The 26,274-nt window shown below is 48.5% G+C and overlaps 1 protein-coding gene and 1 pseudogene across 1 annotated transcript in view; both read right to left on the bottom strand.

The window, feature by feature from the left end:
* MAMLD1 (mastermind like domain containing 1) overlaps positions 1–26,274 on the bottom strand; it is a 486,280-nt gene that overhangs the window by 144,053 nt on the left and 315,953 nt on the right. The window lies entirely within an intron of this gene.
* On the bottom strand, positions 17,664–19,596 carry LOC141569588 (twinfilin-1 pseudogene; annotated as a pseudogene).

Genomic DNA, 26,274 nt, shown 5'->3' with positions numbered 1-26,274 from the left:
GCAGGGAGGGAAACAGGGAGGGAGGGGCTGCCCATGTCTTCCCTGGGCACCCATGGTAAATGCCCCGTCAGCCAGCACCAGGGCCAACGCAGGGCCAGGGTGACTGCTTCTGAGATGCGTCCTGTGTCCTCGGGGACCAGGTGCTTAGTGGATGCCGCCTCCGGCAGGTGTCACCAGGGCAGGCCATGTGTCCCCAAGGAGAAAACCTCATGGAGGCCACAGTATTCGACCTGTTAATCCTGGTGAAACTTGGAGGGGCTGCCAGGTCCTCCAGAGCCCATGGGCATCTCGGGGGGGGGCCTGCTGAGAGTCCTGGCTGAGGACGCAGGGACCCTGGGCCGGCCCTGACTTGCATGTGACCTTGGGCACAGTCCTGGGCTCTGTGGGCCTGGTCTCTCCGTCTGTCAGCAGCTTGAGCACGGGGCCTGGCTGACCTAAAGGGCCCTGCCTGTCCCTCCCATAGGCTTCCGGGGACCGACCGGCTCAGGGCTGCAGGTGCGCCAGGCCACCCTGGGTCAGCTGTGCTGCCTGCTGCACAGGGACCAGCCGTGGGCCCCTCTGTCCCCTCATCTCCAGTTGCGTCCCAGCTCCAGGGACAGTGTACTCCCTCTACTCTGCAGAGCCGCCCTCTCCACAGTGGACGGTACTGATCCTGGGACTCCTCACAGGGCAACCAGAGTTCTGATGGGAACGATAACGGAAACCACAGATGCACATGGAGCAGCAGAGACGAAAGCTGCTCGCACTCCGTCTGGCTGGGGCTGACCTTCACCTGGCTTCCCGTGACCCAAGGAGCCACCCAGCCAGCTAGATGGGGAGCCGCACGCTTTACATCTTGTCCTGATCCAGGGCCTAAGGTAAGGGAGGCCTATTGGCGCCATGAGGCTGTCCCCCGGCAGCATGGGCTGGCTTGAGGAACATTTGCTACCCTGGGCTGTCGCAGGGTGCTGAAAGCTGTCTCAGGGGTATCCAGCACTCTGAACGAAGGAAAAAGCCCAAGTGCATGTCAGATCCTAAAGGAACCCCAGAACCACTGAACCCCGTGCGAGACCTGGACACTGCTCACTAAATTAGGGCAGGAGAGGCAGGACGGGGCAGGTGGGAGGGTGGGGAAGGGTGCCTTCAGCGTCTTCCAAGGAATTACACTTCTAGAAATGAGTATAAGTTACAATCAATTTCCAGATAATACAGGCCTTGAAAGACAGATTGGTGGCTTACATGTTCATTGTACCCAAACTTTAATTAAACCCTTTAAAAGGAAAACCTGCCTGGCATTCTTCTGCTAATTGACCCAACCTGGTGAAAGAAGGCCCTGTCTGCGACTGCAGTGATTGTATGTTAATAAAATTTATTTCTGCGGTCTTGCCCAGCTCCTTATTATGTATTCAAGAAATGTGTGGGCTCGGAGCCAGCCATCACAAAGCACAAAGTAATCAAACCTCCAAAGACTCCTTCCCCACACCCTGCCCCCGCCTTGCCATTTCTGGTCGGGTTCTGGCTCAGCTGGGCTCCCTGTGCCACCAGTTCAGATGGGACCATCTGGGGGTGCTTCTCCTGACCTGCAGTGGAGAATCGGAAGTCCCTGTATCCGCTGAAATTGGCTGTTTGAAAGTTCCCAGGAATGCGGCTGGTGATGGGTAGGGGTGTAACTGCCAGCAAAGACAGTATGGTACACAGCTCATTCTTCATGGTCCCATTCAGAGGAAGCAGGGCTTATGGCCAGCAGAGCTCCATAGGCTCATCTCCTTGGTGGCGGCAATGCCCCGCACCATCGCAGCACTTCCAGAACCTCAGAGCTGGCTGCCCTGTCTATTTGGAATCCACATTCCCGGCAGGAAAGGAAGCAGCTGGAGCCCCTGCTCCCTGACAGCAGGGCAGGTCTGCGGCACGGCCTTTCTTGTGTCACACCGGGCAGGGGTTAACCCTGGATTTGAGGCCCAGCTCTGTCACTGCCCTGCTGAGACTCTGGTAAGGTCCAGTCCATCTGGGTCGTGGTGTTCCCATCAGTCCAGAGGGGCAGCCGTCTTTGGACCTGTGATCGCTCCAACGTTTATGGAACTACAGGCTTCCTGGCCAGGGTGGGAGGACATAGAGGGTACCCACCCTCAACCCCAGCACGGATTGCCTCCATGTTCTGTGCTGCCAGTGGGTTGGGCTGTCTTGATGGAGACAACCACAACCACAGCACGATGTTTCCTGACCAGCCCTGTTTCTTATGGCTCCGTCTCATCAGGGGTTGGTACCCAGTGGGAGGGCCTGGCCAGCGAACTGTGTCCTCCTGGGCATGGCCCCCTGGCTTTTCATGGGACAATACTAGTTATGCTCTCAGTCTCTCAACAAATAGGTGCTTAGCATGACAAAGTGAACTGGCGGCAGACTCTGCCTTGGTAGCTGTGGAGGCAGAAATGTCTAAACTAGCACTTGGCAAGTGCTATAAGAACGGTGTATGCAAAGCACCATGGGAACTCAGGCAGGAGAGTGACTCAGCCTTTCGGGGTACAAGCTGCCAGACTAGCAAGGCTTCCTGGGGAGGGGGCATGGAACTGTGCTTGAAAGGAAAAATAGGCATTTAGCAGGAGAAGCAGAGAGAATGACGAGCATGGAAATCTAGAGGGGACAGTGGTGGCAGCAGCCTGACGCAGCCGCTAACCCTCTGGCACACACACATGCACACATGTATGCATACATGCAGACATAGGCACACGTGCAAACACACATGCACACATGGGCACTGCAATGCATTGAATGTGTGTGTCACCTCCCCAAATCCATATGTTCAAGCCCTCTTCCTCAATGTGACGGCATTAGGAGATGAGACCTTTTGGAGGTGATTAGGTTTAGATGAGGTGGTGAGAGTGGGGTCCTTATCATGGGATTAGGACCCTTATAAGAAGAGGAAGAGAGACCAGAGTGTACTCTCTCTACCCTCTAAGGACACAGTGAGGAGGCATCTGTATGCCAGGAAGAGAGACGCAGACCAGGAACCAGATCTGCTGGCGCCTTGCTCCTGGACTTCCGGCCTCCAGAACTGGGAGACATAAATGTGTCCTCGAAGCTGCCAGTCGGTGGTATTTTGTTATAGCAGCCTGAGCTGACTGACACAGGCACACATGCAGACACATATACACCTGTGCACACAAGCAAGCACAGACACACATGTGCACACGCATGATTACAACTTACAGAAGGGCGTGCATACACATGTACCTGCACACCCAGAGGAGTGTTCCCATGTCCAACCACAGACACATGGGTCCAAATCCAGAGCGTGCACAAGGGCACATCCACACATAAACGCACATGCCCACAGATGCGTGCACGCAGCATGTGCACGTGGACCCCCCCTCCCCTTTCCACAGTAGCCCAGACCTCTTGGCTGTTGGGCATATAGTCAAAAGGCTCTACTCTGTGAACAGAAGCCAAGTCAGAAACAGACCCTCAGTGTCCCATTCATTCAATGCGCTGAGACTGAGCGGCTCTTTCAGAAAAGCATGGAAAATCCTGTCCCTGGTCTCCGAGATGGGACAGCCAGTCCAACAGGAATGGATCGAAATTCATTCTTTCATCTCAGCTTGTACTCCCCCACCCCACTTCCACCTGCCCTGGAGTGCTGGAAAAGGGGCACGTGGTGAGGGCAGAGGAGGCAGCAAGTGCATTTCTGGGGTGAAGGGAGGAAAAGCAGTCTCGAGTCTGGCCCGTGGGAGAGGCACGTGACCTCTGTGTGTGTGTGCGCATGTGCGTGTGAATACGGTATATACGAGTGTGTATGTGTGTGACTGTGTATGCGTATATACAAGTATGGTTATGTGTGAGGGTGCAGACGTGTGTGCGTGTGTGTGAACTGTAGGCAGCAGCCCTTGCTTAGCCCCTTGGAAATGCTGAACCACTGCTACCTGCCCCTGGGGTCCACTCTAACGTAGGCATGACAGAACGATTGTGAGCAGGGGAGTGATGAAGATATCCTGGGGCCTCAGAGCCTATCAGAGGGGCTGGAGGCTTGGGCAGGGTCGGCATGGGTGCCCCCTACCATTTCCTCTGAGGTGCAGGTCTGGAGATTGCCAAGGGGCCTTAGATACTGCCTTGAGAAGGCCTTGCCCCTCTGGAAAAGGGGCCCCCTCTACCTCCTAGCACTTCCGAGCCTCTATTACTGGAAGAAAGGGTAACAAAGGAGAAGGAGCAGAGCCACTGGCCTGCCTGCTGTTGTCCTGACTTTGGCCCTGTGACACCCAATTCAGACTTCTGACCTTCAAAAGAGTAAGAGCACACACGCATGTTGTTTGAAGCCACCAAGTTGGTGGTAGCAGCCAGCAGCCAAGGCAAATGGATATAGAAAGGAGTTCACTCTTAAGCCCTCATCATGGGCTAGGTAGGCCCTGTGCTCCAGGATTCTTGCCCACTGCCTCATTTGATGCACAGAATGGTTCCTGTGGGTGTAGGAAGCTCCTGCTATAATGCCCATTTTACAGATGGGGCTCATGGAGGAACAGCTTGCCCGTATGCACCCAGCGGAGATGTGGTAGCACAAGGACTGGTCCCGGGCCTACTGAGCTCGAGGCCCTCTACTCTTCAACTGCTGCCGGGGGCAAGGAAGCACCAAGATTAGAGGCTAGATTCACAAGCACTTATTCCAGCACCGGGGAAGCAAGGGACTGTTCTGGATCAGGCTGGGCTCGCTTTCTATCACTGACTTCTCAAGAGGCCTGGGGCTGGGACTCAGGGTCCTCTGGTAGCCTCTGGCCCCAGCAGTGATGCCCTTGCAGCACCCAGGCCTGGGCGTTGATTCCAAGCTTTGGTGAGAATGCCTCCTGGAGCTGTGAGCTCACAAACTGTGAGGTAGTCCCTGCTGTGGCCAAAGAGCCTCTTTCTGCCCCATCATGTCCCTTGAAACCAAGGGAGTCTCAACCATCTGTGCTCCGAGGCCGTGGCAGACTCAACACTGAGCCTCAGAGACGGACATGGCCTTTGCCAAACGTCACTCAATTGGGTCAGTGTCAGATCAGGTAGAGCCTGAGGCTTCTGATTGCCAGCAGCTCACTCCTTCCGGCGGCTGAGACCAAGAACCCTGATTTATGGACCAAAGAGACCTAATTCAATAATAGCAGGCTTTTGCAATGCGCAGTTTGTCCACTGGCATGGTGGCATGTGTGGCAAAGTGAATTTCTTCACGGGCCTTTGCAAGACCTGTTTGAATAATGACTGTCCAGACTGTGACAAGGGAAGTGGCTCTCATGCTGCCCATGTCATCTTCACCTTTGCCTCCTATCCCATGGGGAAAACAGCCACAGCAGAGAAGAGATACGCATGCTTCCTTCCATGTCACCAAACACGACCCTCCTACATGTGTGTCCTGCCCGTTCCTCTTGCTGCCGGGACCCTCTTTTGGGGCAACATCAGAGACGGACTCATAGCACCATTTGGGATAGCACCACAAGAATCTGGGAGCCCCTTTTCTGGGATCTGGCTCATTGAGGACCCCATAGGCTCTCCCGCAGATTCTAACTCCCTCACCTTGTGGAAAGTAGTTCTATCCCACCTCCCGTCCAGGGTCCTAGCTCCATCCTCAGGAGCCTCTGAGCAAGGACAGACTAGCGGACCCCAGAAGGTCAGAGTGGGGAGTCCTGCTCCCAGGGAGAACTCACTGTGTATTGGAGGACAGACAGAGGAGCTGAGGTTCTCCCCCAACCCCTGCACAGGAGAACATGTGCCAAAAGAATCATGAATTAGGGCCTCAAGGCCTTCGACCATCACCCAAAATTCTGAGAGGCAGATCTTATTATCTCATTTCACAAATGAAGGAAATTAGATGGAGACAGGATAAGCAGCTTGCCCACTGTTGCCAGTTCCAAAGGAGCTGACCAGAGATGTGAACCCAGAAGGGAGTGTATCAAGATGAAAGCTAAGCCACATGCTGGACAGGCCAAGAGTTTCCAGCGTCCAACTTTCTTTGAACCACATGTTGGGGTTTCAAATTGACTTGCATGATCATTGGGGAGCCCCCCATCTTCATTTCTGATTGATCATCAATGTATTAATGGTCTGAAATACAGCCTAAATATACCTGGAAGCTATTTAGTTACTGCAATTTTTTTGTCATTCTAATACAGTGGTTTTCAAAGTGTGGTTCAAAAACCATCAGTACTACCATGTTTCCCCGAAAATAAGACTGGGTGTTATATTCATTTTGGCTCCAAAAGACGCATTAGGGCTTATGCTCAGGGGATGTCATCCTGAAAATTCAGGCTAGGGCTTATTTTCCGGCTAGGTCTGATTTTCGAGGAAACACAGTAGTATCACCTAGAGCTTCTCTGAAATGCAAATTCTTGGGCCTCCCACCTCCTCCCAGACCCACTGAAACAGAGACTCTGGGAATAGGGCCCAGCCAAGACTGGCTGCATAATTTGTGGGGCTCAGTACAAAATGTAAAGGCAGGGTCCCTTCTTCAAAAATTCTTAAGAATTTCAGGACAGCATCAGCAGAGCATTCAATCAATCCTGGGGCCCCCCTCTGAACATGGGGCCCTATGTAACTGCACACCTATGAAGCCAGCCTTGGCTGATGGAAGCATCACCCCGATTTCTGTCCCCATGCTCATATTGAGTTCTCCTCTATGTGTGTCTGTCTCTAAAGATCCCTTTTGTATAAGGATACCAGTCATATTGGATTAGGGGCCCACCCACTCCAACATGCCCTCATCTTAACTAATTAAATTTGTAACAACCCTATTTCTAAATACGTCACATTCCCAGGTACAGGGGGTTAGGACTTTAACGTGTATTTTAAGGGACTGAAATTCAATCTGTAACAACGGGGTGATAGCCCATACAGGAGGCCCTACCTGGGCTCTGTACCTCTATGGAATAAATGGGAACCAGGAAAGGACCCTCTTTCAAACCACAGTCCCAGAAGCACTTGGGAGGGTATAGGTAGAAAGAGCTACGGTTCCCGTATAGAAGTGGATATGGGGTGGAGCTTGTCCCAAATCACAGTGCCCTAAGCCAGGATCCTAAGGTCACAAGGACAGCATAGGTGCCCTCCAATGCACAACCCCCCAGCAAGACCAGAGGAACCCCAGATGCGAGCCCATTTGGCTCCACCCCTCATCTTTCAGAGAGGAAGCTGCAGCCCAAGAGGGCAAAGGGCTGCCTTTTACAGGGAGCAGAATAAGGGAGTGACCATTAGTCCTGGGACCAGGTACTCGGGACCCCCATGCCCACAGCATGGCTCACTATCTCCTACCTTTTCCTCTTTAGAAGAGCCTCTCAGAGCCAAGAGGCCCAACAGAGGCCCATACAGGAGACGGACTCACTTAAGACCACCTAGCAAGTCAGTGATGGGGACAGGAATGGAATCAAGGTCTCTTGACTCCTATTTCCATGCTCTTTTCAACCTCTCCTGCGTGTGGTGTCTGCCCCTGTGTCCCCGTCTCATTCTATGGACACCATGTTAATAGGAGTGTCACCCAAAAATGTCCTGACTCTCATACATTTGAGAAAGGTTAAGTTATTCAGGTCCTTTTCTGTGCTGTGTGCACTGGGATTCTCCAAGACGAGAACCGCATATGCAGAGTTTGCCAGCTGCTTTGACCTCAGAAGTCCTTCATCTGTGAACCCATGGACTTTTCTCCAGACCCTCTGGATGAGCCTCTGAAGGCCATGGGAGCTTCAAGGTCTCTCTGCAGGGCAGCAAACAGAACAGTGTGGGCCTCAGAAGGATCCAGCTAAAGCGACGTGTGGGGTGAATTGCGGGGGGGGGGGGGGGGAGGAGTAGAGATTTTCAGGCCCAGGCCTGCCTTCTGTGGACTCGGAAACTGAAGCCATCTCTGCCCTCCATAGAATTATTCAAACCTCAACTTGACAGCACCCCTTAAATAAAGCTCTGTCTTCTGTGCTAAGGTTTCATAGACACATTTCCCTCTGCACATAATCGTCTAGTCTTCTTTTCTGTTCTTACTGATACTCACCCTAGCACTTGATAGCACCTCGCACCCTTCAGCCTGTAGCCAAGAAAAATCGGCCAATTACTTGTGCCAATGTCCATCCTCAACACAGAGCTCAGTGTTTCCAGGGGGAGCCTGAGATATTCCACCAGTAAAGGAAGGGGATCTGGACTGGAGCTAGAAGTGTCCTGTCCCATGGGAGGGCTGTGGTGGCCTCCCCATCAGCTCCTCGGGGAGGAGCTGGGTGCCTTGCTCCATACCTATGGCCTGTTCCACATGGCCAGGGTTGGCATGAGCGGTGGCATGGCTGATCTTTGGTGTTGTGCCCTTTGCAAAGAGGGCTGATATCAGGACAGGGGAAGGGTCTCTCCAGCAATTCATGACAGCGCTTCACCCTGAGGTCCAACTTCAAGGCTTTCAGTGTAAATCACACAAACACATGGAGATAAAATGTCCCTTCTGATATCACTTGTTTCCCAAGCTGAGGGAGAGTGTGTTTGGCAAAGGATTTTTATTGGAGCTCAAACTTGGCAAACCCAGAATGATGTGGGCAATGAGCCCCAACCTCCCAAAGCAGAAAAACACAAGTTAGGAATCTAGACAAGGGGCGGAGCTTAGCATACGAGAAAGCTGATGGCTCAGCTCTGGGTTCACAGTAGATGGAACGAAGCATTCTGAAGCATCCCAGCTTGGAGCCAGCACACACGGACGGGTCCATGTGCCCATGTGTCTCATTATTTTTCTATAGGAGCTTCCAAGGGCAGTGTGTCCGCCCTTTTACAGAGAACAGATGGAGGCAAGAGAGGTGAAGGGTTTGGTCCAAAGCCACACAAGTAATTCCCAGCAGATCCATACCAGGCTCCTAGAAACACTGCTTGTCAGAGCAGAGGAGGCTCCGATTTGGTACCCTTGGCTGGTAGGAGTGGGGGAAGGAGTCAGCAGGGACTGCAGGCACCACCCACTAGCCCCGGCTCTGCTCCCCACTCCACACCCAAGGAAAAGGCTGAAAGCCAAGTGGGCAGGAAACCCCTGCTATCAGCATTCAGGTTGCCTGTCATCAAAGGAAGTGTGTTCTCTGCCCTCACTTCAGGGGAATTTCGGAGCCTGAAGCAAGTTGGTTAGTGCAGGAACTTCCTGTTCTCGGCTGGGTCGGGCTGGGTATTGCTGATTCGGGGGTCGGGGGAGGATGGGCAGGTCCACCTGACCTCCCAGTGCATGATGAAAGGTATGTTCTGAACTTGGCAGAATATCCTGTTTTATTTATGAAGCACCAACCCAAAATAGAATGAGAGCTCTTACATGTGGACATCCTGGCAAGCTTGGGAAGTAAGAAACGAAAATACCTCAGCCACAACATTTTCTATCTCCATTTCAGGCGGGAGAGTTCTGTCATCTTCACTTAGTCATACTATTAAGTATACAAATTGCCAGGTTGATAACAGGGTGGAGGAGGGCGGGGGAGGACTTGCTTGGGTGAGAGCTCTGCCTCCCAGCTCCTCAGGAATTGGGTGCCTGGCAGCAGCCGCGGCCGCTCCAGGGCTGAGGAACAGGAAGCCGACAGACAAGAGATGCCAACTCCCCATTTCAGCCAACCTGACAATGGCTGGAAACAGGAAGCCCTGCCTAGATCTCCAAGATGATCACTTCAGACCCAAGTTTGAGGAGATTGATGACCAGGGAAGTGGTTTTCCTGAAGCCCAGTGGAGGAGCCATCTCAGGTTTGCCCTGGAAGGGAGCTGGGCTTCAGACTTGGGAAGCCCCCACGGCTCCTGAGATGGCTTAGGAGCAAATCCCACAAGAGGCCCTCCCTGGAGGGAGGCTGGGGTCAGGGCTGCCCCTTCAAAGAGGCTTACCCCACGTCACCACCACTGGCAGCCTGAATCTGGCTTCTGAGCCAGCATCCTGCTTGTGGTGAAGAATTAGTCAGGATGACAACACTCGGAGCCTCAGAGCCTAGAGAAGAGGGCATTCATTATGCTGTGCTACCCTGGACTCGATTTAGTTGTTGATCTGAAAATTAAGAGAAAAAGAAAGAAAGAGAGAAAGAAAGACAGAGGAAGAGACAGAAAGCTATTCTACTGCGAAAATACAAAACTCTGAGGGCAGAGTGGTAAGGAGAAAAGCTCCCGAGAGCATGCATGGCTATTCAGAGAGCATTGGTGAAGCCATCCCTGACCACACCGAGGGCAGTCCAGTGCTCAGGAGAGGACTCCAGATTGGCATCAGCAGCCTGAATACCTGTCCCTGCTCTGTCACTTGTTAGCTCTGTAACTGCAGGCTAGTCATGACCTCTCTCTGAGCCTTAGTGCTCTTAACTAAAAAATGGGGACAATGAACATTCTCACCCCCTCGGACTGTTGTAAGGGTCAAACTATCGAACGGTGGTGAAAATGCTTTGAAAAGCACTGAGGGTAGAGAAGAGAGTACAGCACGGTACAATGTGTGCAACACAGGGGGTCCACAGATACCCGCCTTTTGAACCCACCACACACACTGCCCCATATCTTACCCGTCCTTTGCCTAGGGAAATCTTCTGTTTCAGGTCTCAGCTTAAAAGTTGGGTCCTTGGGGGGAATCCTTTCCTGACCTTAAGGCTGGGCCAAACCTTTGTTTGTTTCCCTCTACCTCTCAGGCACAGTGCTTGCCTCTATTGTATGAATATGTCCTCCCTAGAGATTAAACTATAGAGCCATGGGCTCTTCCTTCTGTGCTACTGAATGCCCAGCATCGAATCAGGGGTCTGCCACAGAGTTGGTGCACAATGAATGCTGAATAAACACATGAGAAGCTCTGCTATCCTCAGTGAGCCTCAACTTCCCTGAATTGCAATTTCTTTGTCTGCTAAGTGAGAATAATGATGTTGATGGTTCTTATAGTAATGATGACAGCTCATTTGGAGCCTCTTGTGTGGATGAGCTCATGTAGTCCTTGCAACAATACAGTTTTTACCCTCACTTTACAAATTGGGAAACTGATGCTTAGCAAAGTTAGGTAAATCTGGTCTCAGTCACGTAGCCTGTAAGGGACAGATCCAGTAATTGAACTCAGATCGACCTTACACTAGATGCATGGTCCTACTATACATACCATCACATTGCCAGTGGTGGCACACGACTGTGCTCAGAACACTTTCTGGAGTCTTACAGAAAGTAGTCGATGAAATGTAGGGTATGGTAGAGGTCGTGGTGGTGATGGTAGATGTCGTGGTGGTGATGGTGGTGGTGGTGGTGACGATGGAGGTGGACGCACAGATGGGAGATAAAAGTGGTGGCAGCGGTGGTGGTAGGGGTGATGGTGGAGATGATAGAGGTGATGGTGGTGGTAGTGATGGAGACAGAAGTAGAGATGGAGATGGAAGTGGAGGTGGTCATGGAGTTGGCAGTGGTAGAGGAGGTGGAAGTGATGGAGATGATGGTGGTAGTGGTGGAAGTGAAAGTAGAGATGGTGATACAGAGAAAGTAGTGGAATTCGTGATGATGGTAAGGGAGGCTCTTGCTCAGTCTGAGTCATCTCTGTACTGAGGTTACTTGGGGGAGAAAGCAGGAGGAAGGGAAAGGTTAGTGAGAGGAAAGGAGAGAGAGCAGGAGAATCAGTTTCGAGCCACACTTCATGTATCTTGGGTAGCATAGGGGTGGCATTTGGCGCCGGTGATCACCCTGAGCTGGAAGACAAATGCTCACCTGAGGGTTCGGGCTCCACTATGGTTCTCATCTGTCACTGGCCTGCTTCTCATGAAAGTCCATCCTGGACAGACAAAGCTAATGGGAGTGTCACCACAGAAGTTCTCATGCTGTGCTAGCTGTGGTCCTTCAAGAAGCAGAGGCCAACGTAGGACTATTGTGCTAGGATTTTATTAGTGGAAACACCTGTGAGAAAAAATGGGGAGGGGGCTGGAGAAGTCTGAAGAGCTGTCAGACCACAGTATAATCTGACCCTGAGTGAAGGAGAGAGGGAAGAAGGGTTACATGGAAACATCTAGACTGTCACACAGTCTCAAGAAGGCTTGCCAAGGGTATCTGGGAGTCCCCAAGCAAAAGTTGAGCACCTGAGGAGACCCATGTTTCTCAGAAACAGGTCTAACTTAGCATCCTTACTAGTCCAGTCATTGGCTGGGAACAGTCCGGGGCCTCAGCGCAAACACAGTGATGGATTTTAAAGGACAGAGTCAGGGCCCCAGGTCAGGAATGCCCTTGCAGTGGGGACTTGTGGGGTGCATTCTCATGGCTGCCAAACTCTCTTTGTTGCTCACCTCTCTCCCCTAGCTTTCAGGTGGCTCTGGCCTAGCAAAGCCTTGATGTGACAGTTTACCTTCTGGGCTGACTGAAAACTTCAGCTTTTTGCCTGGTTTCTGGCCCATTGCTCACAAACTCTCCAAAGCAGAGGCTGTGCTTCATTCTTTGCAAAACCAGCTCCAGTGAGTGACTTGTTTGGGAGTTTGCTTTCTGTTATAGCACAAAACGGAGGTGCAAACTAACCCAGCTCCACAGAAATGTCTTTTTAATGCACTATTAGAGATCCTCCTTTAAAAGAATCCTCTTGCAAAGGCTTTCCACTTTCTTACAAGGGCAAGGACAAACCACCACCTTCTCACTGATATCAATCCAAGTCCCCACTCGTTCTGTCTTGTTATTGGCACGATGGGCACCGCTAACACCTTTTCTCTAATTGAACTCCTTTTCACATCTTTAGACTTATGCTGGTACCTGCCTCTTTTGGACCATTTCCAGAGCACTCAGACAGAGGAAGAGAGAGAGAGAGAGAGAGAGAGAGAGAGAGAGAGAGAGAGAGAGAGAGAGAGAGAGCCTGTGTGAGAGGTGAGTCTCATGTGAGCTGGTAAGAGCCTGTCTTAGTGTGAAAAAGAATGTGGTGTCAGAGAGAAGGGGAGAGAAGAGAAAATGTGTGTTTGGTTGTGGTGGGGAGAGCAGATGGGAAAAACAATTGAGTTGTTGTTCATACTCCCCCAGAGGGAAGGTACACTCTCAGGAGAAGAGGAAGGAAGGAAGAAAGAAGGAAATGCAGGAAGATACAGGAGGGACCTAGCTCAGGCTAGGACTGAGCCCCTGTGTTTCCTTTGTGATGGACGGCTGGTTAGGCAAGTGCATTTGTGGTTAGCAAGCTTGGGCCCAACAGCAGGCACCCATCATTACCAGAAGAACCACTGTCCTAAGGCCTCAGGTTACAAACCTCACATATGCTTTGTCTTTTACTCTGGGGCCTGCCAAGTACAGAAGACCCCTTGGGAACCCTTCCCATAATGACAGTGACTCACATAAGTCCCTGAGAAGCCCTTCAGGCTGGTCAGAATGGGTGATTTCATCTTTGTCCTCTACTTTCTTATCTCTGTGATTCTCCTCACACTACTTCTTCAACTTAGAATGTCCTCCCCAGCCCTCTCTGCCCCATCCATCCTTCCATATGGCAAATCAAATGCCACCTCTTCCATGAAGTCCTCCTAAACTCCCCCAAGGGTAATGAATCACTCCCCTCTCTACTCTCCGGGAGCAATTTGCTCTTATCTAATTTATTCTTCATTGATCTGTCGTATGCATTCTATTTTTTTTTTTTTACAATACAAACAATCAACAGCCTTTTATTTTATGCCTATTATGTACCAAGCATTATAATATCTGATGTAGGGATGCCAAAGAAATATAATATATGAACCTTGCTTTTTTCTTTGATTATCCAAGCATGCTTATGGAGACAATTCATGCAAAAACAGAAAAGCATCAACAAAGAAGCCAAAAGGGGAGACCACCCACAATTCCCTCTCCCAGAAACAACTGCTGTTAAGATTTTCCCATATTTCTCTCCAGTTGTGTGTCCATACATCGTTTCCTTGCTGTGTTTGGATCCTGCTTATTTTCATTCACTATTTGTTTGGTTACCCTAAAGCAGAGCCTGAGACAGCACTTGGGTGAAGGTAGTTTATTTGGGAAGTGCGATGGCCAATTTTATGTGTCAACTTGACTGGGCCACAGTGCCCAGATGTTTGGTCAAACAGTACCCTGGATGTTTCTGTTAGAGTGCCTTTGTGCATGAGATTCACGTTTAAGTCACTGGACATTAAGTAAAAGAATACTCTGCAATGTAGGTGGGCCTCATCCCAGCGGTTGAAGGCCTGAACAGAACAAAGACTGACCTCGCCAGAGCTAGACTGCATGCTGCCAGCAGACTGCCTTTCGACATGAATTGCAACATCAGCTCTTCCCTGGGTCTCCAGACTGACAGCCCACCCTGAAGATTTTGGACTTCTCGCCCTCCAAAACTTTATGAACCAATTCCTTAAAATAATCCTCTCTATATTTATATGTACAACTCCTATTGGTTCTGTTTCTCTGGAGAACACAGACCAATATAGGAGGCAATCTCAAAAAGTAGGAGTGAGGGGGCAGGGAACATGAGACAAGAAAGGAAGGAAGGTCAGTGTCAGAAAGTATTATGAGGGGCTTGCTGTGGGCAAGGACACCTTGATTCTACCAGGGCCTTCTGGGAAATGCCTAGAAAGCTTCCCATAGGTGCTTGCCCACCTGAAGGGTGGGAGGTTGAAGTATTTACCCTTCGGCTCCTGGAGCCATTCACAACACTGTACTTCGGGATCATGCTTGTAAGCTGGCTGGGGGGATGCCCACCGCTTTGAGAAAGGCTCTGGAGTTCAAAACGGGAAGACATGAAACCCAAGCTCCAGCTAGGGGAGATAACTGGCAGAGCTCTCACGGAAGTGTCCACTGCACTGTGGTTGAAACCAGAGGGGACGTGATATGAGGCATCAGATGTGTCTACCATTGTATCCTATGTATTGCCCCACATCATTAAAAATGCTTTTAAAAATCATTACTTTTCATGGATACACAATGCAGATGGCTGCCTCCACCCTATGTCCTCAAAAGGTCTTTTCTGTGTGTGTGTGTATGCCCTTGGTGTCTGTCCCTTTTCTGTCTCATAAGGTTAACAGTCAAATTGGATGAGGGCCTACCCTAAGGGCCTCCTTTTAACTTAATCACCACTGTAAAGACCTTATCTCCAAATACACTCACATTGTGAGATACTGGGGGTTAGGACTTCAACATACAATTTTGGAGGGAGTACACAATTCAGCTCATTAAACCACTGAACACACATTGTTGTAAATTAGATCACTTCCCCGTCACACTTGAACTAGAGCCAGTTGTTTCTTTCTTGTTCTTTTTTTATTTATTTGTTTCTGACTCTGTTTCTCCCACTGCATTGTAATCCACCTGAAGGCAGGACCCAGTATGTCATTTAACCCGGTCTCCTCAGGCCCCAGCAATAAGCTGATGTTGTTTATCTTTATGGACATTAGCAATGTTACCACTGCCTGCCACTGATGTTGATTGAGCAATTGCCCATGAAAGACTCTTCATGGACTTTCTTTTTAACTAAAAAAGGAAACTTTATCGACTCATCATTAATTGGCAGTCTGTTGGTATGGACAGCACGTTTCCTCCTCTACCCTCCTCCACTTTTGACACTTATCTTAACTATTTCCTCTACATACATTCAGAACATCAGAGAGTGCTGTCATTTTTGCTACAACTATCAGCATAATTCAGAAAACTCGAGAGGAGGAATGTCTGATGTATTTACCTAAGCTTTTACTCTTTCTCTTGTCCTTTTGTCCTTCCAAGATTTCTTCTGTTATCATTTCCTTTCTATTTAGAGAACGTACTTTAGCCATTATTTTAAGGCAGGTCTGCTGGTGACAAATTCTTTTAGTTTTCCATCAGAAAGATATTTATTCTGGATTTAAACTTCTGAATTGACAGTTGTTGAAAAATGTTGTGTCACTTCTTTCTGGCCTCCATGGTTTTTATTGAGAAATCCGCTCATTCAAATTGTGTTTCCCCTATACGTATCATTCGCCCTCACTCCATTCAAGATTTTTCCTTTGTCTTTATTTTTCAGGACTGTGATGTGTCTTGGTGTGTATTTCTTTGAATTTGTCCTGTTTGGGGTCCACTCAGCTTATTGAATCTGTAGGTTTATGTCTTTTGACAAATCTGGAAATTTTTCAGTTATTATTTCTTTGAATAATTCTTCAGACTCACACTCTTTTTTCTCTCCTCCTGGGAATTTAATGACATGAATCTTTAATGATCTTTCATTATAATGATCTTTATTTATAGTCGCACAGGTCCCTGAGGCTCTGTTCATATTTTTTCCAATTTTCTCTGTTGTTCAGATTAAATAAATTCTGTTGTTCTATCTTCAAGTTCTCTGATTATCCCTGTCATCTGCAATCTACTATAGAGTCCATCCAGAAAGATGTGCATTTCAATGATTGCATTTTTCAGATCCAAATTTTCATTGAGTTCTTCTGTATCTTTTAAGCCTTTGCTAAGATTTTTATATTTTTGTTTCAAGCATGCTTGATAAATTCAATCACCTTAGATGTTAAGGTATAAAAATGAGTATTTCATATCTTATACTATGAAATGTACATTTCTGATATTTGTTTTATGCAACATAAAGTTTAGATCAAAAACTTTTACATCCTGGATCCCCACAGTTCACTCAGAAAACACCTCCAAGTTATGACTCTTGCAGCAGGTTTAACAGATTAAACACGCTGAAGTGTTCTAGCTCTCTCTATTTCAAATAGCAAAGAAAAATGAGGCTCAAAATCTCTGTAGGCTGTAGCTGAAAATGCAAAGCTTTTGAAAACAGTAAAACGTATTTTGAAATAAGATATAAATTGAAACAAGATCCTTAAGTGTTTATCTGTGTTAGGCTGATAAGTACTAGGACTTTAAAACAATTTTATTAAATCTGAATATTTGCTGAAAGGTAATAAAGAACACAATTTGCCTATAAATATATGGTTTGGAAGAGAAATAAGTCTTGATGCTCAAAACTTTTTCAACATTGTTGACTTTAGTTTTGTTTGCTTTTGAATGATATTCATTTAATATTCAACTGAACATAAATATCTGTCCTCACCACTTATAATGACATGACTTACTTTTGAAGTAGAAACTTTTTAAGGCACTAGAAAGAGAATTTACTGAAGCTATTTAAATGTGTCTTTCAATGCCATCAGAAATCCTGAGGTACAGAAAATATCTTGTACCTTTAAGATTTCAGAGTAAGCTGATCTTCTGAAATTTTAACGCCATTTTAGAAACCAAAGAGTCAAATAGAAGACCGCTACAATAAAGAACTATTTCTGAGTTGTAGACGTGATCCCACAGTCTGACAGTGAGCAGTGTTCATCAGAGTAAGCAACTTTCCACCTCTTCTTAGGCACACTAAGTTTTCCCCTTTAGAAAATAATCTAACCTGATTTTTAACATATTCATTAAGTAGTACGGATATTTTACCGTCTTTCTCGTTCCCTTAAAGGAAAAAAAATAATGTCTCACTAAAGAGTAATAAGAAGTATATCTTAATTTTAGACATTAGACTTCCTGGAATTGGCTCAACCATATAAAACTTTAAGAATTATGTGAAAGTGTGGAATCATCACACTATGAAAACACTGTTACAAAATTAAACATCACTATGTTGAATGCTTTTCTAACTTTAACTCAAAAATAGAAATCATGAGACTTCTATAACATTAATTTTAAAAAAACAGAGAAGTGAAAGGTGCTATTTTTCAAAAAGTACATTTTTCCCAACTACATATCAACATGCAATTTCAGTTCTCCTGTACTAAAAGCTAGACTTTTTAAAAGCTAGTATTATAATAATTGATATAATGATATTAATCATCCGTGGTTTTAGTTTCAGCTGTATCCCTAATTAGTCTTCGAATTCCTTTTCCCTGCTGGACCTTTTGGTTTTGCAAAACTTTGCTTATGTACACGCTGCTCAGGGTGTACTTCTTCATAAAGGAATTCTATAGTCATTTAATTTCCATTGTCTATCTCAGTCTTCTAATGACATCAATTTGTAGTTGTCTTTCCATGGTTTCTAGTACAGGGCTCTTGTAGCTAGAATGCAGCATCCGTTCTCTTATACTGCGTGTCTCTTATCCAGCCAGGCATTGAATAAATAAAAACTATGGACTCCAAATAGTCCACTTCATGGGAATGTTTACACAGAAAGTAATGGTAATGTGCTGAATCCTTGGGAATCCTCTTTGGCAAATCTTTTGGTTCTGTATTGTTGTGTTGGCCAAAATTACGATTTCATTTTTTATATCTATGTCCAGTTGCACTTAGTTGAGCTGTCTGCTTATTCAACTTTTCCAAAGCCTGAAAAGCTTCTTGAGAAATAGGAAATGCTACTCCTTGCACTGTTTGATGCTTAGTGTCCACACACCCACATAAGTTTGTACCTCATTAATTTTATTCTGTTGTAATTCTTCCTCAGCTGCAGTCAACAGGGCAGGAGAAGATTGTGACAGCAAATATATTTTACATCCATGTAATGATACATCGTCCTTTACTGTTCCATATACTTCATCTTTTATGTGGCCACTTCCAAACGTCTTTTTCAGAGTCACTCTTGTGCTACATCCAACATTTTTTGATGAACATGAGAATGATCTGGAGACCACACATGAATATCCATTCATATCCCTGGGCATTCTGAGACTATAACCTGAATAATATATAGCACAGCTGTTTGTCCTCCAACAGGGGGAAAACAAAGGAATCACAATCCCTATCCCTGGAATCTGAAGACTGACTACACGATCCAATCACAAGTTCCTCATTTTCAATAGATGTTTTCAGAAGCCTATATTTTCCATTTCTTGCTCTGGCAAAGATATCTTTAACATCTTCACTTCTTATTTAAAAAGGGAAAGCTGGGCTAATGTCAGGGGACGGTGGAAGGCACTGCCCCCTTCACCCAGGCCTCCTTGGAAACCAATTTCCTTCACTCCTGGGAATTTCAGATCTGGATCCATCTGCAATGTGGTTGGTGGCCAGGCCGGGGTGGGGAGGGATGCAGGCCGCGAGCGCCCAGGACACAAGAGCACAGAGAAGTGCAGAGGCCCAGCTCACCCCGTGAGACTGACTCCCTGTGCTCCCTACCGGTACTCGGGCCTTCCCAGGCCCGCAGCCCTCCCTGCTCCCCAGGGGCCTCCCCGGAGCCCATTCCCCTCCTGCCATGCTGGGCACCATTACCTTGGATGCTGGTCTAGTGGGCTGTTCCATCCTTTCTTGATAGCCAACTAAACTGGCAGGACATAGCAAGAGGACTTCAGCTTGTCACCAGGAAGCTGAGAGGAGAGGTGGTAAAGAACTAGTAGACTTGCTGACAGAGAATGGGCCCAGTGTGCGCCGCAGGTATGGAGTTTCAAGTCAGGGGAGGTTTTTCTCAGACATGGTGGTTTCTGGTGCCAATTTGGAGTAGGCATTGGCTCTGCTTCCCCATAGTCTCTCAGGGGAGGGAATGGTAACCTCTCTCATGCCCACCTTTGTGGGCAGTGTGGCACCTATCACCTACCTGCATTTCTGAGCAGAGGGTTCTGCTTCACAAGCTGGAAGGACACGGAGAGGCAGGCCAAGAGAGCATCAAGTTGAGAGCCAAGCCAAGGCGCTACAGGGATTTCCAAAGACCGGATGTCTGGCAGCATTCCTGGCTCCTTTTCTTGCTTCTTGGGCACTGGTGGGCATGGTGGGAAATGGGCAGGGCTCACCTATAACACTCACTGCTGCTTTAAGTTCTTGGAAGCACTTGCCCATGTCTTATCTCATTAGAAACTCAACTTCTGTTACTCTTATTAGCTCCAATTTACAGGTGAGGACACAGGTCCAGAGAAGTGAAGTCACTTGTTGAAAGTTCATGGTTCCAGAGGCGGCCGGATGGCTCAGTTGGTTAGAGCGCGAGCTCTGAACAACAGGGTTGCCGGTTCAATTCCCACATGGGATGGTGGGCTGCGCCCCCTGCAACTAAAGATTGAAAATGGCGACTGGACTTGGAGCTGAGCTGCACCCTCCACAACTAGACTGAAGGACAACGACTTGACTTGGAACTGATGGGCCCTGGAGAAACACACTGTTCCCCAATACTCCCCAACAAAATTTAAAAAGTGATAATTTTTTTTTTAAAGTTTATAGTTCCTAAATGCTTATGCATCTGGCTCCCCCATGATTGAGAAGCCCGTTGGGTGAGGGGTACTCTACCTGATGCAGCAGAGTCACCAGCATCTAGGTCAGTGCCTGGCACAGAGGTGAAGGAGAATTTTCTTTCTGCTTCCCTCCTATCCTGACTCGATTGTGGATAGGGTCCAGGTGGGGGCTGGCACCTACTAGGCCGTCCCAAATCTCACTCATGTGCAGGAAGCCAGGCTTGAGGTGTGGGTAGAAGGCAAATATAAGGGAGTAGCGCACTATAACCAGCTCTGCTGACCTTGGGGCTTGTGGATACCTGGCGTCCCATTGCAGAGGGACCAGAGGATGGATGGTCCAAGGCTTGGTATAAGCTAAAGAGGGCACAGTGGCATAGCAGGAGGTCCATGGGCAATGGTGGGGGGCACGGGTCTTTTGCTGCCTTCTCTTTGCTGCCTAGTATTTAGGAAATGTTTCCTGATGGGGGGCCCTTAGCAGCACCCCTGCTTCAGACCGCACCCAGTGCCCTTTAAGCGGGACCAACCTGGTGAGATCATGCAAATTACAAGGTAGAGCAGACATATCTCATAGTACATCTTTTTGGACCAAGCCAAGCTTATATATTTGCTACTCAATAGAAATATTTCTATCGGATAGGATTCATAATAAACTGCTGCTTGGTCTGAGCGAGCAGCCGCTGAGGAGACTGGAGGAAGAGGATTCATCTGGCTTCTCCACGAGGAACTTGGTAGCATCTAATAATCCCAGCCACTTGTGCATGGCCTCTCTGTCTCTCTGTCTCTCTCTCTGTCTCTCTCTCTGTCTCTCTCTCTGTCTCTGTCTCTGTCTCTGTCTCTTTCTGTCTCTCTCTCTCTCTCTCTCTCTCACACACACACACACACACACACACACACACACACACACACACACAGAGCAATTCTCTGATGTTTTTCTCTGTGTCCAGGCAGGAGGGCAGCTATTTTGCAGCATTGTAGAATGGCTGTGTAATGACGGGCTTCCTGGTGGCTTTGGTATGGTGAGTGCTGCAGGGCTGAGGTAAGAGGCGACCTTCATCGAGTGGCCATTGAGGCTTGCCTTTTGTGGGGCATGCCCTGACGGGATTCTTCCCTCTGACCAAAGCCTACTAGCCAGGCCTGAAGCCTCAGGGAAGACAGAGTCCTTGTTCTCTCCTCGTAGTCCAGGGGCCAGGGCTCTAGAAACAGGGCTTGGAAGGTGCTGTGCTTGGAGGGCTGGCCAGGCCCGCAGGGCAGCATGGGAGACAGACAATCCTCACAGCCTGCTTACCCTGAGGCTCGGGGCCTGCCCCCTGACAGGTTGGGGTAAACCAACTAGACTGTAGGTTCACGGAGCCCCTCCCTCTGGGAGCCTGTGTGGTGAAAAACCAGGGGTTGGGTGGGGGGAGCTGGCTCTGTGATGGCAGCACGACTCTAGTGACTCAAGTTTGCATCACTTCCATGTCTACTGTTTGTCTTTCCAATGAAGCCTCACTATCTCCTGGGAGGGGCCTCCCCAGAAACACTATATGTGCCTGAAGTTCAGAACTGTTCCTTTCTGAACCCTGAGATATGTGAAGGTTTGGTGGCAAGGTGTCCTTAGAAAGAAGAAAGCCTTTTACTTATGAATCAAGTCAACTTGAGGTTTCTTAAGTCTCCTCAACGAACAATGAGCATTTCCATCTACCCCGGCCTGGGGAGGCTGGAGAGTTTGCAATTCTTGATTGGACTTTGCATATGTAACCCCTTGGCCTGTTACATTCTGTTAATGCTCAGTTAAGTCACCATTCGCTGAGCACATACCACATGCCAGAGCCTGCATATAAATACAGGCTGTTTGTGAACCTTTACAACCAACCTGCCTGGGTATATTAGTTTCCTATAACACATTATCATAAACTGGGAGGTTTAAAACAACAGAAATTTATTCTCTCACAGTCTGGACACCAGAAGTCCAAAATCAGTATCACTGGGCTAAATCAAGGTGTCAACAGGGTTACGTTCCCCCCAGAAGCTCCAGAGGAGAAATCTGTTCCTTGCCCCTTCCAGCTTCTGGTGATCACATTTATGGCCCATGTGGATAATCCAGGATCATCTCTCTATCTCAAGATCTTGAAATTAATTGCATTTTGGGGCCACATAAAGGAACATTCACAGGTTCTGAGGGATTGGGCCTGATATCTTCAGTTAACATTTCCCCACCTGCTGCACAGGGCCTGTTGTTGCCAATTCTCCAGGAATGAGGTGGGGAATGGCTTCCGGGCAGAGGCATGATGGAGTTATAAGCATTTGGGCATTGCTGGGGTGGAGCGGGCCAGGTCAGAACAGGGGTGTAGGAGAGGGTGCCCTGCTCTGGAATGAGGGTCTGCATCAGATTCTTCCCTGTGCTTCCCACAAAACAGTCCTGCCCAGGGCCTGACCTAGAACCAGGGTTCAGACAGGCTTAGAGGGACGCATGCAATAGAGAGTAGACAGAAGAATGGGTGGATAAACCAAAAGATGGGAAGATAGATGGACAAATGGAGGACCAGTGGGACCCACCAACCTGCCTTGAGCCCTTCATCCTGTCTGTTTGCATTTCTCCCTGGAGCACGTTCTCTCCCCAAGCCAAGGTCACACTTTCCCTCCATTCGGTGTTTCTCATTTGCTCTGCTTCTCGATTCGGATTCAGAGCTGCAACGCCTTTGGAAGTACAATCAACAGGCTCTTGAGCTCCACTCACCAGCCCGATGACGATGGAGCTCAGATGTCAGCTGGGTAACCACCTTCCTGTCTCTGCACAGCCCTGGGACCAGCATCACGGGCACGCTTGTCCTGTCCCCAGCAAGGCCTGTGCCTTTTCCTCCAGAGAAGGCTGGACACCTGGCGGGGAGGCCTCGCAGAGTCTCTCTTGAATTCTGCTCCAGCCTGGCTGCTATCCTGGCTGGAGCTGAATTCAGGCTTTTCTTCCCCCAGAGAGCATGTCCCGGTCTCCACGGAGCCCTCACCACTTCTATTGAAATCCAAGCTCAATGACAACACTGTTATTGGAAGAAAATCATCCTCTCTTTCTCAGATATCATTCTATTTAGACTCCTCCTCAACTTGGTCAAATGAGCAGAGGTAAGTTGTCACTCCCGACAGCACAATCCAATTTCTGAAGTGATTTCTGGGTTTTAAGAGCCTCAAGCTCCAAACAGCCTCATCCTTCAGCCACACATAGGTAATCACTGCAGACCAGGTACGTGCCTTATATCTGAGCCTGAGCCCCTGTGTGACTCTGGAAGGCAGAGCACATTTCTGAAGCAACCTCTCTATGAGTCTGTGCCTTATTTTTAAGCTGTGTCTACAGAGAATAGCAATCCTGGGTGTTGGATGTAGTAGAAAGAACATGGGTTCTAGAGTGACACAGATAGGCACTTGGCTTTCAGCTACCTCCTGCTAGCTGTGTAACTTAGGCAAGCCACATAACTTCTCTGAGCCTCCATGTTCCTCATCTTAAAACGTGAGTGTAATGGTCCCTACCTTATAGGCTTATTGTGAGAACTGAATGAGTTCATGACTATTGTGGAATGTAGGGCCCTCCTCTGTGGGAGATGACATGGACATGGCTAGAACTTGAATTCCATTTCTTCCAAATGAGGGGGCAGTGAGCTCCCCATGGCTGGGCCCACCAGGGAGAGCTTTGGAGCTGGCTGTGGAGTTCAAGTCCCATCACGGTGTGAGTGTGCATGGCAGGGGTCTTGAAGGGCGGGACCGTTGTATTCACAAGGTGGGGCTGAGTCAGGGGGCAGATGGGCTGCTTGGAGGGATGAGAGGGAGAAGGGCCCGAAGATACCTCCTTTCCATACAGGGTGGACTGTGGAGACTGTAGCCAGGGTCCACTTATTTCCTCCTCAGAACTCAGAAGCCCTCCAAGACCCCATATGCATTGCATTAGTCAGGGTTCTATGGAGGAACAACCACTAGGAAATTATCTATTCTCTCTCTCTCTCTCTCTCTCTCTCTCTCTCTCTCTCTCTCTCTCTCTCTCTCTCTCTCTCACCCATCCATCCATCCATCCATCCATCCATCCATCCATCCATCCATCCATCCAGTCTGTCTGTCTATCTATCTATCTATCTATCTATCTATCTATCTATCTATCTATCTATCTATCTATCATCTATCTACCTAGCTATGCCTCTTAAGAAATTAGCTCATGGGAGGGCTGGCAAGTCTGAATTTGTAGCGCAGGCCAGCAGGCTACATACTCAGGAAAGAGTTGATGTTGCAGTGTTGGGGCTAAATAATGGAAACTCAGGCAGGGTTTCTATACTAGTCTGGAGGTTGAATTCCTTTCTCTTCATGACATCTGTGTTTGCTCTTAAGGCCGTCAACTGATCGGATGAGGCCCACCCATGTTATGGAGGGCCATCTGCTTTCCTCAAAGTCAATTCATTTCAGTGTAAATCACAGCTACAAAATACCTTCACAATAGCATCTAGACTGGCGTTTGACCAAACATCTGGGCAGCCTGGCTTGGCCAAATGGACACATATTATAAAGCCTCACAGATATCTTGACGTTGGCCACTCTGCAACATCCCCAGCTGCCCTCAACCTTTGGTGAGAGCCAGCTTTATGATTGTAGAAGCAAATCCCAGGAGCCTGGGTGCTGTTCTTCAGAAGTGAGGTTGTGATAGCACCTTTTGTGGCCTTCAAGTCGCATTATCACAAGGTGGGCAGGAGCTGGAGGCTGAATTCCTGTTCACACTTTAAACTCCATCTTCCTGAGCACACTCTCTCTAAATAGTGGGAGGTGGGCACAGGGCAGCTGGCAAGGAAATTGGGTTCTCCGGCTCTCCAAATTTCCCCCATTTTTGCCCCTTAACCTGGTAGGCACTGTCCAATGTCTCTGTCTCCTTCTGTGATAACATATGTCAGATTCACCCATTCCCTTTGATGCAGCTTGCTACGGCAGACTCTCAGTGTTTTAGCTACATGATGTGGCAATGGCTTGGCTTCAAACTGTGTCAGCCTTAGGTCCCAGACCTAAGATGTGAAGGGTTCCTTGCAAGGCAAGAGGCCCACCGACATCCAGAACCTCAGTGTTTTCAAAACTTTCTCTGCAGGTCATTGCCCCCTACCCAGCCTACACACATACGCACAGCCTTGCCAAATGCTATAAAGAATGTTTTGAGGTCTTTAGAGTCTTTGGACTTGGATTCTGTGACAAGTGCAGCTGGGTTCCAGCTGAAGGGTACGCTCTGCTGGGTGAGGGCTGAAGTGGGCCACGGGGGGATGTTTGTGCGAATATACCAGGACATGGTTAAGTGTTGGCTATAAACAGGTATTTTTGTGAGGACTTTTGACAGTTGAGAACAGGTGAATCCTGTGAAAACATTTGAGTCGACATGGGAAGGATATGAAAATAACCGAGAAAGGCGCAAATGGTGGTATGGCAGGCCACAAAATGTCCCCCGAAAGATACCTACGTCGTGTTATGATCCTGTGAGTGTTACCTTATATGGCATAAGAGGACTTTGTAGACTGGATTGAAGAATCATGAGATGAGAGATTACCCTGGATTGTCCCAGTGGTCCCTAAATGCAGTCACAAAGGTCCTTCAAAGAGGGAGGTGGGGAAGTTGCCACAGACACACAGAGGAGAAGGCAAAATGAAAATGGTGGGAGGGGTTGGCAGGAGCACAGCAGCCACCATAAGCTCCTCTAGAGCCTCTGGAGGGAGTGTGACCTTGCTGACATGTGACTTTGATTTAGGCCCATTACTGATTTTGGACTTCTGGCTTCTAGAACTGTGAGAGAATCGATTTCTGTTGCTTTAAGCCCGCCAGTTAATGATATTTTGTTACCGTAGTCACAGGAAATGAACACAGGTGTGCCCTTCTTTGGCTAAAGGAGGGAAAATGATGTGGAAAGGGGCCGGAAAAATCATCTGTATCAGGCTGCTTAATGATGGGGCAACTGAGGCCCAGAGAGGGTAAGGGTCTCAGTGAGGGTCCACAGCGAGGTGCTGGCCAGCTGAGACCAACTCCAGTCTCCTGTCTCCTGAATGGGTGGGGGTGCAACTTGTCCACTGCTTCTTTCCAAGGGATTTGGCTTTCTACCTTCTCTGCTTTTTATCCTTCCCTCTCCCCAGGAACCTCCCTCTGACTGGCTTCCCCACCATCAGTCTCTTTATAGCCTTGATCTCTGGTCCAGGCCTCCAGCTTCCGGTGGGCAGGACCCCTCCCTCACTCAGTTTCGAGACTCTGCCTGACTCCAGGATGCCCAACTCCCTGGACCAGCACTCCTTGCCCCGCCCCCAGACAATTTATC

The sequence above is a fragment of the Rhinolophus sinicus genome, chromosome X (assembly GCF_036562045.2).
Source record: "Rhinolophus sinicus isolate RSC01 chromosome X, ASM3656204v1, whole genome shotgun sequence".
Classification (NCBI taxonomy): Eukaryota; Metazoa; Chordata; class Mammalia; order Chiroptera; family Rhinolophidae; genus Rhinolophus; species Rhinolophus sinicus.
Note: the sequence above shows the minus strand (reverse complement) of the source record. Positions and strands in the feature narration are given on the sequence as shown.